A 14,144-nucleotide genomic window follows, 5' to 3' on the forward strand; every position below is an offset into this window, starting at 1 on the left:
TGTAACACGGTCAGTGAATGTAGTGTACTTTTGTAGTTATTCCCCCATATTTCTACACACTAATTAAAATATGGTAACACTTGCGAGCAGTAGAGAATATGGAGAATTTTTTGTTTTGGAACATCCATCCAATTTCTACGGGGGGGGTGGAGCCTATCCCAGCTGCATTCGGGCGGAAGGCAGGGTAAAACCTGGACAAGTCGCCACCTCATTGCCGGCCGGTCCAGAACATAATTTGTTTTATTCATTATTGAAATATTTCTGGCCGCCTTATGTTACCTTGCTTACATTATTTTGGGTTTTATTCTTAAATTAAAATAGATTGTACTTTTTCGTATCAATTGCGCCCGAAATCGAATCTAATCTAATCTAGACTATATATTTTGTGTCTATTTAATATCTTATTGAAAAACACGTGTTTTGTAATTCGAGATTATATTTTTATATCAATCATTACAGTATTGATCCATTTTACGGCATACCTCGTCCTTTTCTAGTTTACAAAAATAAATTGGAACTGCGGATTTCAGACTCAGTGTGTTCTCAATTGTTTTTATCATTGGTGGATATTAATGATAATAATAATAAATAGTGATACATCATTATTATAATTATTACTGTTATTATTAATCATTCTTAGTGCATTATTAGTGCTATTATTCTACTGGGGGTTAAGCCTCCCCCTGTCTTTAAAAACTAGAGATGTCTCTGTTTGGAACTTCAATTAAGGTTCATTGAACGTACCACAATTATGTGCTATGAGATGCAAAAGTGAAACTTTATAACTGACAGACTAAAATGAAAGAAAAACATCTTCAGATCTTTGACAAAAGCCCAGGCCAAGATCATGCGGCCCCTCTAGTGGTTGTGGGCCTAAACAACCACATAGAGTGTTTATGCGACCCCCAATATTGAAATACAATTGAGAACCAGTTAATGTTTATTTATTTATGTATTAGTATGAGTGAAGTTAGTTGTTGACTAGCTCTTGCTCTAAATGAAGAACTTATTATACTTAAAAACAGGGTTGTGCAAATAAAAATATATGTTTTTAACTCCCGTGACCCCGAAAGGGAAAAGCGGTAGGTATTGGCGTTGTTAGGCCTATTTTAGGGGGGCTCTAGCCCCCCTAAATAATTTGGTGTTATATTTTCTTATCTTTTTTTTTCTTTTCTTTTTTTACAAATACATGCCGACATGTTCATTATAAAGTGGCCCGAATATGAGTTTAAATAAATAATCATATAACATGTCATTATTCACTCAGTTTCCCCTCACTTCATAGCGTATGGTAGAGAGCCCCTTTAGTGAGTCGGTATCCAATCCATTCCACTTGTTCATATAGAAAATGCCCGCATCACTCAAAATCCAGTCCACATTTTCTCTGCGACCTTGCTTGCGGTCCTGCAGGTGGCAGCTTTGAAGCACACAGCGCTGCAGAACAAGAACGTGAATGGATGCAAAATGGACATAAGAAACTTTTTCAAGAAAGTAAGTATTCATCACTGCTTGTAGTAAAATGTATTAGCTCCACTTTGCACCAGGTCTGTGTTTGACAAATAAAATCCTGTCTAGAGACAACCGTCGTACATTTGTTGTTTTGCAGGCAAAAGTTACATTCCCGCTTTAAAACAATGCTGCTACTTAGTTAGCCTGGAATGCATCATGAAGGTCCTGGTTATTTATAAAGTTAAATGTGCACTCTTTTTTTACCATTTGCTATCTTTGGGGTTACTTCCTTCTGGAGCATCAGCTGTGTTTCTCACTTTACACATGGAGGAGAACAGGAGCTGAGCTCATTCACGTATGACTATAATCATTAGATAATAATAATGATCACTCCACAACCCCTATTGACCTGTAGGAGTCAGGGCAGAGGAGCACATAAAGTGAGAGGGGAGAGGCCTCTACTGGAAAGGTGAGTAGGAGAATAATGATACATATAAATAAATATTAAAACAATTTTTTTTTTTAATGGCTTATCGATAAGCCATTTGTTTTATTTATTTCTGGGTGGATCATGTTGACTATTGGTCCTCCTAATTGTCAATCATTCTGGTGATGTTACGTAAGGGCATATATATATATATATATATATATATATATATATATATATATATATATATATATATATATATATATATATATATATATATATATATATATATATATATATATATATATATATGTATAAAAGGCTACGGGCTACAGAGCGTTTTCCATTCGGGCTCCAGTACTATGGAATGCCCTCCCGGTAACAGTTAGAGATGCTACCTCAGTAGAAGCATTTAAGTCCCATCTTAAAACTCATTTGTATACTCTAGCCTTTAAATAGACCCTCCTTTTTAGACCAGTTGATCTGCTGTTTCTTTTCTTTTCTCCTCTGCCTCCTCGCCGGGTTATTCCGGTTCCGGTGACCATGGATGAAGTGCTGGCTGTCCAGAGTTGGGAACCGGGGTGGACCGCTCGCCTGTGCATCAGTTGGGGACATTTCTGCGCTGCTGACCCGTCTCCGCTCGGGATGGTCTCCTGCTGGTCTCCTGCTGGCCCCACTATGGACTGGACTCTCACTACTATGTTAGATCCACTAAGGACTGTTCTTTCACAATATTATGTCACTCGACATCCATTGCTTTCGGTCTCCCCTAGAGAGGGGGGGTTACCCACATATGCGGTTTCTCATAGTCATTCACATCGACGTCCCTTATGTGGGCTCCGTACCGAGGACGTCATTGTGGCTTGTACAGCCCTTTGAGACTTTTGTGATTTAGGGCTATATAAATAAACATTGATTGATTGATTGATTTATATATGTATATATATATATATATATATATACATATATATATAAATATATATATATATATATATCAGTGACGTGCGGTGAGGTTCATGACTGGTGAGGCACTGACTTCATCACAGTCAGATTTACAAACATATGAACCCTAAAGAGTATCTTATTCACCATTTGATTGGCAGCAGTAAACGGGTTATGTTTAAAAGCTCATACCAGCATTCTTCCCTGCTTGGCACTCAGCATCAAGGCTTAGAATTGGGGGTTAAATCACCAACAATTATTCCCGGGTGCGGCGCCGCTGCTGCCCACTGCTCCCCTCACATCCCAGGGGGTGAACAAGGGGATGGGTCAAATGCAGACGACAAATTTCACCACACCGAGTGTGTGTGTGACAATCATTGGTACTTTAACTTAACTTTAACTTTACACATACAAACTGTAGCACACAAAAAAGCACATTTAATAAAAAAAACGTTATTATGGTCTTACCTTTACTTATAAGTGCGGGAACAGTGGTGTTCGTGTTGGAGGAGTTGTGAATGAATGAAATATGAAATCCGTGCTGCAGTCTGCAGGTGTACCTAATGTTGTGTCCCTGCAGCGTCATTGGTACTTTAACTTAACTTTAACTTTACACATACAAACTGTAGCACACAAAAAAGCACATTTAATAAAAAAAAACGTTATTATGGTCTTACCTTTACTTATAAGTGCGGGAACAGTGGTGTTCGTGTTGAGGAGTTGTGAATGAATGAAATATGAAATCCGTGCTGCAGTCTGCAGGTGTACCTAATGTTGTGTCCCTGCAGTCGTTCACGGCTCCTCCGGCGCGAGCAATGTTATTTTTGCACTTTTTGGCTTCTTGTTAAGTGACTTTTTTTGGGTGGATTCGATCTTGCACGTGGAGGGTTTGGGTGTGGGCTTTGGTTGGTGTGGCGCTCCCGTCGGGGCAGTCTGCGGCGAAGGTGCCTTAACCGGCACCAGGAGGCGGGGTTACGCAAGCCTCACACAGTGCGTCTTCGCAGCAGTTTTATGATTGCTCAGCACAAGAAATACGCTACACACATACAGTTGTTGACTCAATACACTGTACATTATATACCTCAGCTAACTAAACTATGGAAATGTATAATATAGTTCATATAGCAATACGGTCTCACTGCACAGCAGGCCAGCAGTTAGCTGAGTCCGCAATCCATGGTGAGGCACAACTGAGTGACGTGCCTCAACTGGCTGCTGATCACCGCACCGTCTCTACTCAGTATTTGAACGGCAAATGTGAAAATTCAGCGATTTTGAATAAAAATAATCTAAAACTGGTGAAGTTAAATGGAAAATAACATTATAGTATAATCACTGGATACATATAACAATTTGATTTTTTTTTTTTTTTTTTTACAATTTTTTTCTTTCCATGATGGCAGGTGAGGCCCTGCCTCACCTGCCTCTAGTGACCGCACGTCACTGATATATATATATATATATATATATATATATATATATATATATATATATATATATATATATATATATATATATATATATATATATAAGAAAAACCCAGACACCATCTTTGAAGTCATGTGAGAGGTCCTTTAGTGCACTGCGTCGGCTGCAATCCTGGCTGCGTCAAACAATGGGTCAGAAAAGACTTCACAGTCTTGCAGTCATGTCAATTGAAAAAAAACCAGCTTCAGCATCTGAGTCACAACAGAGTGATAGACCGATTTACCACCCTTAAAAACAGACAGCATTCTTTGATGCTTCCATCCACCAAATAATTGTTTCTTGTTGATGCTGTAAACTAAATGTCACTGTGCAAACCCATGTTTGTTGTTGTACTGAACACAGATTGAAAATAAACCGACTGAAATAATAATAATAACAATGAATAATTTCTAATAAACCGACTGAAATAATAATAATAACAATGAATAATTTCTAAGTCTTTGTTAGCCGTTTGTGAAGTTTTGTGCTCGTACGCTACGTTCGCTCACATCCTGTGCATCTCCTTGGGGCTAAACCCCCCCTGTCCTTAAAAGCTAGTGAAACCCCTGGCGGTAGGAAATGGATGGATGGATGGAATCCTAGTTGGACACTCACATGGAATATGGAATGGATTAAGCAAGGAAATCAAACAAAGCACCAATATGATTCAGTTTTAGAAACTGTTCAAACTACGAGTGTTCACAAAGTACAAAGAAGAAGAACTATGATAAACATCTTGAACCTTTTTAAAAATAAAAAAAAGCAGATAATGTCTTTCATCTCCTAGGTGAACCATTAATTACTTAACTATTTATTTATGAGAACTTTAATTATTGTGTATATGTTTATATGTCTAAAATGTATCCATGTATTAAATATTTGTTTATTTACTTATTGTACAATAATTCATTTAATAATTTATTTATTCACTGTTCTGTTATGAACAGAGAACAAACAAATAGGATGAAACTGCCATGATATGAAATAGGGTAGGATTAAATAAACTCTGATTCTTCCTACTACTCTTTTTCAGACGTGCTGCAATGAAACAACTAGAAATATGTGATGCATTACATTGTAATTGTATTGTATGCATGTTCGAAATAAACTGAAACTAAAATTGAAAATAACTGACTGTCAAATGAACAATATGGTGAGGATCCTAAATAAGATCACCCCAACACAAGCGGTATAAAAAATTTGATCTAAATTGTCTATAAAAATTTTCTATAATTTAATAGAATATAATTATGGTAAAGGCTTGGAGTTATATCCATTTTGTGGGGTGCTGTCTCTGGCAGCCAAATTCTCTGGGAACAAAAGACAGAGGAGAAAAAATGTCCTTCTCTTTGCTACTTCATGTAGCAAATTAAATAAAAACTGAATCATTTTTAGGAACAAAAACTCCTGGCATGCAATGTCAAGGGTAAATAGTGTGTATTGGCAGCTGTAACTTTTTCTGCTCTGCATGTTTTTTTGTGATGAGAAATACTTTCATTCATAAGTATGTGTCCTTCCTACTCAGAGCTCCTCCCAAATGACTAAGCTCTCAATATACATGTGAAATTATAATTGAGATAAAAATGACCCTGTGTTTAAAAACAGTACTTTGCAGTATGTCTGTAGCTAAATGCCAGAATTTAGGTCGGTATCAATAATTCCTATCAAGGCTGTCAAAGTTAACGCAATAATAACAATTTCTTGAACGACACTCATTTTTTTTAACGCGCGATCCTGACTCCTTTTTGACTCTGTAATGTAAAAATGTAATGGGTCTAGTTACTGTTTAGCCGCAAGTGGAAAAATAGCGAGCAGAAATGCACAAAGAAAAGGGTACATTATGGAAAAACCAGGTCCAAAGCCATTCCAAGTCGTTTTCATGACAAGACAAGATTTCTTTTATCTCCGTGAGACAACGTCACTGGTGTAGAGGGGGACATTTTGTGGCAGATTGAAGTGAAGTGTATATTCTTTTATAACATGCTTTGTTTGATAGTCCTCAATTATAGAATGTTTATCAGGCTGGATATCAAATATCATTAGCAAATAGAGAATGTTAAGACATTGTCATGTAGCAAAACAAATAAGATTAACATGTAATGTACAGAATAACAGAAGCATTTATTCAGGTATAAATATCATGTTTTACACAACCACAATATCTTTGACAATCAAACCATAATCGTAGCAATCCACATTTTTTGTTTTTAATGCGTGAACCTGGTATCTCCTCCTCTGAATAAAAGTGCTCCTACAGCAGGAATACAATTTCTGCACTCCTACAAAATACAAAATCTGGCAAAACATTTTTTTTTGTTAGATTGAGGGGTTTAAAAAAAAACATGTTTTTGAAAAACATTTCATTAAACTAATTGTACAGTCATGGTAATAAAAACTTTAAAATTATCTGTCTTGGGTACACCTATTAATGTTGAAAACATATGTGTATCTGCAATTAATAACTATGAACAAACTGCAATTAATCGCAATTAAATATTTTAACCATTTGACAGTCCTAATTCCTATGGAATCTACCAATATGAATAATATCTACTTTTTTATTCAACAAAATTCCATATTCATGTATAAACACACATAACTGTAAACAAGCCCTTGGTTTGCTGTGAGCTCTTGCCCATAAGAAAAGTGCCCTTTCTGCTGGATACAATTTTTGTTTAAAAATTATATTAAGAATAAACATTACTCGGAAATTTTCATTAATTCCCCTCAAATAAGTTTTGATTTCTGACATCGGCATGTATTTGTGTTCTTGTGAGGATTTGGGGTGACCTGTCTCAGATGGTAACGCGGTCATACAGAAACTTGAGAGTTCCTGGTACAAATCCAGCTTCCACCATCCTAAGGCCCTTTTCCACCGCAGGAACTTTTACAGGAACTTTGCCATTTAAATAAAGTTAGCCCTGTGTTTCCACCAAAAGCTACCTGGGTACATTTAGTTCTTCAATAACTTTTTTTAGTTCCTGCCAGCTATGTGGACTTTTGGAAGATTCCTGGAACCTGTAGGCTGTGCTGTTAAATGGTGATTGGTTGAACACAGTTGCGGGCGTACCTAAAACTTACTTTTCGAACAAAACAGCCAACATTACAGAATGCTAGATGACTTGTTTATTCCCCATTTCTTGTGTATTTCTATTACAACAAACTTGACAACAACGAGAAAGAAGAACAAAAAAAACTCAACTTGCAGGAACTTTTGTGGGGTATCTTTGCTTAAGAATACTAATCAGTGGAACTATTTTGCAGTGTTTTTACTCAGCCGTAGTCTTTAAACTATATGCGTTTTTTTGCTTATTATTATTTTCTAACAAACTTAATTTCATTACGCAAAGCTTTGAGGAGTGGACGGACTCTTTTAAACATATTTACGGAGGAGTACACAGTATTCAGCCTTACTCAAAGCAATGACCTCAGATGCTTATTACTATGAGAGTTTGTTTGAGAAATGTGGAATAAAACAGGCAGTACACAAGTGGAACGAAGGTAAATGACATCAAATATTAACTATTTACTTTATTACATGTCGTAAAAGTAGTCACTGACACTCCATTTGTGTAGTATAGCCTCAACCCGAGTGAACAGAATGCTAATGCTAACAAGCTAACGATAAAGCTGAGGTGTTCTTGTTGTCTCTGTGAGATAAACACTGACATTTATTATTTATATATTGTTATTTTCAAATGAAATGGACCAAAAGGAGTCGCCTGACCCTCATGAATTCATCATTTACCGACAGGACGACTTTCTGACTGCTGGACACTGCGGTCAAATGGCAAACTAACATTTTATGATAAATTGGGTACCCTTTATTTTTTAAATCATATCATTTTGTTTATTATTGCTTTGTATTTCATTCACTTACTATTTACTAAAAGATCTCTGACCTAATATTGTCTGTTTATTTACATAAATATGCTAAACCAATCCTTTCTTAAGTCATTAGCCTGATTGGTATGAACTACCCTGAACTGTGAAATGCAGTGGAAACACAAACCACAAACTTCTACAGGAACTTCCAGGAACTAAAGCTTCCAGGAACCTAAAGTTCCTGAACTTTTGGTGGAAAAAGTCCTCCAGTCACTGCTGTTGTGTCTTTGGGCAAGACACTTTACCCACCTTGCTTCCAGTTCTGCTCACACTGGTGCATGTTTGTGGAAGGACTCCTTTCAAAAGTATATATGCTTAATTTCAATGGGACTTCTCTGGAAAAATAAAGGTTGAAAAAAAATGATAATGCTGACACATTGATGCCAGCACTACTGTTTGTGTGTAGGTTAGCTTCCCAAATGTGGTACATTTTCATACTGACCTCTTTTAAGGTTAACCACTTATTGACGGTATGTGCACAAGGGCAACTAGTTGTTAATCTATCCTTGTTATTCTTACTAATTAAAGCAGCTGGTCGCTGCTGCTCATTCAAGTAGGGGAAGCTTATTTTCAGCTACTCTTAAAACAAGTACAGTCTCCAATAACAGATACATTTCCGTACACTTCCAGAAACGCTGAGAACCCGATTGGCCGGGCAAAGTGGAGCATTTATGTGTCCACTGACTTTCTAGCTTGGATGCAGTGGAACAGCTCACAAACAAGCCTTTACCATAATTATATCATGTTAAATTATTGAAAAAAAAACATAGAGCTTAGGGCCCCTGGCTAAATTGGGGCCCTAAGCAGAATTTATTTGGGGGCCCAAACTCCCACCCGACCGTAAAAGAAAATATATTCCACACTATTTTATTTATGTGAAACGATTTTTATGCTTTTTTTAAATTAAAACTTGAATTTATTTAGAGCCACATTTTACACAAAAACATAATCACGGGAAATACAATTTTCATTAATTCATGTTTTGAGTGTAAAACAACAAATGTAACATAATTTTGCGAACTTTTGCAAGACAAATCCAACCTGAGATTGAACCCCGTATGACCAGAGCCGTGTATAGAGAGAATATAGGCAACTCGGCTTCAGACGACCTCCTAAATGATTGGTCAAAAGCCCCTCACATGACGACAGGACACCATGTTTGGTGCCAACTTTGAGCTGGTCACAGTTGGAGCTATGTGTACATTGCACTTCCTCATTCGACTTCTCTTTTAATTGAAGAGGTTTGGTAGTAAATGGATGGATGGATGGGTTTTTTTGCAGCGTAAACATGCCCTGTTGTGCAGCGTGCAGGGTGCCCACTTGTCAAAACTGCAGGAAGCATTTGCATCATTTCCCCTGCAACCCAGGAAGGACCTAAGTATGGGAAGTGAAGTTTCCCAAAAAAATCCATACACAGTTGATATGCTGTTTTTTGTTATCGATATGTTTTTATTGATTTTCATTATTACAAACATACAAGCAGATCTAAAGTAAATTAATTATGGATTGTACATTGCAAAAATTAAGTACAAAAATATACAAATAATAAATGCATTATATATATTGCAGTAAAAATCAGCATTAATTCAATATTCAAGTTAACATGGTGCGTATAAAATCAGGAAGCCATGCAGACAAGTAAAAGTACAGACATAGTGGAGTAATTACTAGGGATGATGTTCGAAACCGGTTCCCCCAGTTTTTCGATAAAAAAAGAACCGATTCCATGGACTCAAATCCCTTTTTGAGAACCGGTTCCCGTTATCGAGGCCACTATAGTAAAGAAAAAGAGTTGGTTCTTTATTCGAATCCTTGGGAACGAATCCCGTCCCACAGGAAATGCCCTGTGGCACGTCCCAGGAAATGACGTAGCTCAGTCATTAGGCGGCAGATAGAGAAGGAGCAACAAGGTTTATTATACAGTATGTATACTTTTTTGTATTCTATTTTAAATACTTTGAATTTACAACCCCCTGGCGCTGTTTTGTACTGTTTTTGTACTGTTCTGTGTTTTTGTTTCTCGTCTGTTTGTAATTGAAATTTATAAATAAAGGTTTAAAAAAAAAAAAAAAGCAGCAACAACAATGGACCGGAAAAAACGCCTCAAGGCAAGGCTACATTTTACAAAAAAATACGACGAGGAAACGGCTATCTGCAATTATTGCCAGGCTTCGCTCTCATGTAAGGGGGAAGCACAACAAGCATGTTGAAACATGTCCAGGCTGCACATAACCTGAAGGTTAGAGAAAGGTGTCGTGGAGAAGCAGCGACAGAGATGACGAAGCACGCTCCTTTTATTTCCTCTGCTTCAACCTGCAGCGCCAATTCCAGTGATAGTGCTGGTGAGTAACTAACGTTAACTGTTGCCGGTTAATTTCCATATCTGCTCACTCGTAGCCTTTAGGCTAAAATAACGTTTCCTCTTATGTCAACCAGGACTGCAGTAATGTTAGCTAGACTAACGTTACCTAAGCATAGTCAGTGGCTAACGGTAACGTTAACGTTAGCCTTTTTGTATGTGTCTGATAACGTTAATGGTAGCCTTTTTGTATGTGTCTGATAACATTAATGGTATCTTGTAGCCTACACCACTCCAGAGTTTGCAGGTATGTCTAATAAACTAGTGCTTTCTTTCTTTCTTTAGTTTATTTCGTACATGAACACACTTACAGCATAACACATCACAGTTTCATATCATTTCACTTTACATCATGTCCGAAAAGGAGTAGGAAGAAGTAAAGCTTATTTAATCCTACCCCTTTCCCACTTCAGAGCGTTTACAAATATATACATCATTTACTGACCTTTTTATAATAAAATAACATCTGTGAATTAGTATATACAACAGTTTTGTAGTTGAAAGTATTTCTCATAATTCTTCCTTGTACTTTGTAAGCACTATTAATTTGAACAACCTCTTAAAGTGGATCATATCAGTACAATGTTTAACTTCATTACTTAATCCATTCCATCATTTAATTCCACATACTCTTGATAAGTAACTGCAATAACAATGTAATAAAAGGATTGTGTTAATATCCATGGCAGTATGAACAGTACATGTAATTAGACTCTCATTCAACAGCATGTGAAAGTGTGTCCAAGGGACTGTATATACTGTATATTAATGTGCATTCAATAAAATAGAATATCTTTGCGCATACTTTAGTATAGTTAAATTTATTTTCGAGAATATGTAATTTATTCTTAATAATTTTAAACATTATATCTACAACTCATTTAAAAAAACAACTAATTCAATATCTCTGTTTAAAATAAATGTTTAAATAAATAAATAGGGCTGTCAAAGTTAACGCAATAATAACACATTGATCTAGATTCAATTACTGTTGAAACACAAGCGGGAAAAATACAGAGTTAAAATGGACAAAAAAGGGTACATTATGGAAAGCCCAGGTCCAAAACCATGGCAAGACGTTCTCCCGACAAGACAAGACTGTTATTATCCACGATGGCCGTGAGACGTCATCATTGCATCAGTTGAAAAACATAGAAGGGGAACTTTTCTGGCAGGCTGAAATATTGAATTATTAACATAATTAATTATATATATATATATATATATATATATATATATATATATATATATATATATATATATATATATATATATATATATATATAATAAATGTAATGAATTATTAGGGAAACTAATTAATGCGTTACTTTTTTTTTTAAACTTGAAATGTCTGGCATTTGCAATTGAAAGACGTTTCATATAGAGCAGTGTGTGTGTGTTTGTGATTTTAAAAGGCGGGCCCTGTTGCCAAGTGACTTGTGACGTCATCGGGAGTTTACAACGGAGCTGCACAAGTTTGTCACTTCAAACATTGATTTGTTGTTCATTATTCTCATCGTGTACGTGTGTGTATGTTGTTGTCTGCTGTGTCACAGTGTGATGTTGCCTCTTCCTATTTGATATCAAGTTAATTTCAGTGCGGCGCTGCTTGTTGCAATCACTAGTAAAAAGATATTGCATTGAACTTGCTGCACTTGTGACACTGAATTGTTGTTGACATAAACAGAACCATCTCGTTAGTGAATAACATTGTTATTACGAACACTGTATATGTACATATATAATTCACCCACGGAACTTGAGTTATGGTGAGAGAGTTACGATCGGACAGGTTTGAAGGGAACGCATATTCCGTTGTACACACATAGTAGTGATGGGATCGGCAGTTCTTTTGACTGTACTGAATCACTAGAATCAGTTCCTTAAATTGGGTCGTTCAAAAAATGTGTTCACCCAATCCCCCCCCCCCAAAAAAAATAGGGGGGGGTGGGTGCGTAGTACAGTAAAGTGCAGACATTCGCGGGAGAAGCAGCAAATAGGGTGAACGCGAGTCCCTACACAGCTCTGTGCATGCAGTACACCAGGCAGTGAGTGACTGACACAGCGCCACAGTCAGCACAGTTCAGTACGTGAACCTTAATCACTTCTGCAGCAGCAGTTCTGTGTGCAGGTCGGCGAATCATGAGTCAGTCAGTAACAGCTTCCCCAGCGGCAGATTTCGGTGTGTGTCAGTTCGCGAACGACACAAGCCCTCAGCACCCAATGAACGACGCGCACAGTCATCAATCAATCAATCAATCTTTATTTATATAGCCCTAAATCACAAGTGTCTCAAAGGGCTGCACAAGCCACAACGACATCCTCGGTACAAAGCCCACATACGGGCAAGGAAAAACTCACCCCAGTGGGACGTCGATGTGAATGACTATGAGAAACCTTCAGTGACTGAACGAGAGCCTCAATGTGACGTCCTCCTCCGCGACACAGTCAGTTCTCTGTGTCAGTAGGTTCGCGAGTCCTGATTCTGTCGTTCACTGAGTGATTCATGTCGTTAATCCGCGGTGAACGAATCGTTCGCTCAGTCCCTCCCCCCGCTCCCATGATGAGTAGCTGGCTGCGTCGTTCGCCGACGTCGAGGGTTCAGTGAGTCACAGAATGCGCCAGTTCCACTCATACCGGCATGGTCGCGGCGGAGCTCAACTGAACTGAGAAAGGAACGAATCAGTTCATGAAGTGATTCGGTTCAATACGTTCACTCAAAAGATTTGTTCATTCGAACGAATCGTTCGCGAACGACACAACATCAACACATAGAGAAAAGCACGGATGTAGAGTACTGCTCCATTGTTATTGTTACACAAGTCGCAACGCTACTTAGCTTAAATGCATTTCCCAGTCGTGAGGCAGTAGCGTTGCTCTTTCTGGAACCGGTAGCGATTCCTGTAGCTTAACTATTAGATCCATTTAACGAGGTAGAGTACTTCAAGCGCTAAACACTACAAAGACAGTAAATGGACTTTAAATTCAAGAGGAAAAAATACAGAGAATATACAATAACCCGGATGAATGAGAACATCCTTTGCAAAGGAGAAAATCAATGATGACTGGTTGGTTCACGCATGACAACATCCATGATGATTGGCTGGTTTACTTGGCTATGGTTAGGGCAAAACATTGGCCAACTGTGACTCATCATACATTTGTACATTACACGTGATGCATTGTTTACATAAGTAAACATGGCTGTTTGTCTCGGCGCATTTGTGGCAATTTCAAGTGTTTTGTGCAATCAAAGTAGACATCTTCTCAACAAAATGATTGCGCGTAGAAGGTTAAGAAACAAAGGGGCAATTGTCTAATTGTACTGCAGGACTGTCAAAAATCCAACAAACAAATGTTAAAAAATGTTTTAAAAAAGGGGCAAGCAATTCGGCCTTTTGGAGTTTGTGGGACATTTGCGACGATCTTTGCTCCGAAGAGCGTGTTGGCGAGCAGTAGGAGACACAAGTGGTGGAACATTGACGTGAGTTCTTAAAACATATTTTCGTCTGTTTTCTGCTCTTTTGTCAACCCATGCTGCTTAGTTAACATTGATATAAAAGTTACATAAGATTTTAGTGCTGGCATTAAAAAAAAAGGTTGAACTGAAATGTG

This window comes from Nerophis lumbriciformis, linkage group LG02 (genome assembly GCF_033978685.3).
Source record: "Nerophis lumbriciformis linkage group LG02, RoL_Nlum_v2.1, whole genome shotgun sequence".
Lineage (NCBI taxonomy): Eukaryota > Metazoa > Chordata > Actinopteri > Syngnathiformes > Syngnathidae > Nerophis > Nerophis lumbriciformis.